The sequence below is a fragment of the Cebus imitator genome, unplaced genomic scaffold (assembly GCF_001604975.1).
Source record: "Cebus imitator isolate Cc_AM_T3 unplaced genomic scaffold, Cebus_imitator-1.0 Scaffold32, whole genome shotgun sequence".
NCBI classification, from domain to species: domain Eukaryota; kingdom Metazoa; phylum Chordata; class Mammalia; order Primates; family Cebidae; genus Cebus; species Cebus imitator.
In genome coordinates, this window is record NW_016107347.1 from 10,167,965 (window position 1) to 10,169,625 (window position 1,661).

Sequence of the window (1,661 nt, forward strand, 5' to 3'; positions counted from 1 at the left end):
TTTTTTTTTTGGAGACAGTTTCACTCTTCCCCAGGCTGGAGTGCAATGGCACATTCACTGCTAACTACAGCCCTGACTTCCTGGGCTCAAGTGATCGTCCCTGAATAGCCTCAGCCTCCTGAATAGCTGGGATCACAGGTGTTTGCCACCACGCCTGGGTAATTTTTGCATTTTGCCATGTTGCCCAGGCTAGTCTGGAACTCCTGGGCTCAAGCGATCTGCCTGTACTCTTTCCCAGTTAATCTGATATTTCTTTCAAATCTCAGATGTACCAGGCCTCAGCAGTGACTCAAGGAAGAACCCATGTGCTCTTAGTGGGACACGATTTGTTCACATCTAACTTCAACCCAGTTTCATTTATAGTGAACACTGTTAACAACTTACATCAGCACGCCAGATTTTAGCGCTGGTTTGTCTTTGTGATCTTTGTAATGTTTCAAACTTAGTGACTTAACTGTTTATATCTTAGTATAATTCTAAAGATTTCATTCAGCTAGAACCCCTGATATTTAAATGTCCTTTTTCTCTTGTCTAATTATTTGCAGTTAAACATTTTGTCATTTACTTTGCGACTGTTTTTAGCAGGCCCATGGATCTCAAGTGTTTAGAGTTTAGTTTGTGGGCTCTATGGGATACAATGACAACAAAGATAACTTTAATGTTGGCAATAATTCTAAGTAAGCAAGGGATATTAGAAAATTAAGCAAAAGGCCAGGCATGATGGCTCATGCCTGGAATGCCAGCACTTTGGGAGGCCAAAGCAGGAAGATTTGTGAAGCCCCATCTCTGCTGAAAGCACAAAAAAAGCCAGGCATGATAGCACATGCCTATAGTCCCAAATGAGGCTGAGGCAGGAGAATCTCTTTAGCCCAGTAGGCAGGGGTTGCAATGAACCGAGATCGTGCCACTGCACTCCAGCCTGACAGGGCAAGACTCTTGTCTCAAATAATAAAAATAAAAATTAGCCCCAGGCATGGTGGTGCACACCTGCAGTCCCACCAACTCTGTAGGGCTCAGGCAGGAGGATCGCCGGATCCTGGGAAGCTGAGGTTGCAGAGAGCTATGATGGTGTTATTGCACTTCATCCTGGGCGACAGTGTGAGGCCCTGTGTCAAAAAAAATTTTTTAAATAGGACACTTGGCCCGGAGGGCAGTGGCTCACGCCTGTAATCCCAGCACTTTGGGAGGCCAAGACAGGCGAATCACGAGGTCAAGAGATTGGGACCATCCTGGCAAACATGGTGAAACCCTGTCTTTACTAAAAATACAAAAATTAGCTGGCCATGGTGGTGCACACCTGTATCCCAGCTACTAAGGAGGCTGAGTTAGAATCGGTTGAATCCGGGAGGCAGAGGTTGTAGTGAGCCGAGATCGTGCCACTGCACTCCAGCCTGGTGACAGAGCTAGACTCCGTCTTAAAAAAAAAAATAGAAAACTTTAAGCAAAAATATGTAAAAGGCTCCTATTCGTTTTTACATATATCTTTTTATTTATTTATTTATTTACTTTTAAAAGACAGAGTCTCACTATGTCTCTTAAAACCAGGCTGGCTTCGCCTCTTGGCCTCGAGCAGAGTGCTGGAGTTATAGGCATGAACCACTGCACCCTGCCTCATCTTCTAAAAGTGTACAGTTATACAAATTTTTTTTTTTTTTTTTTTT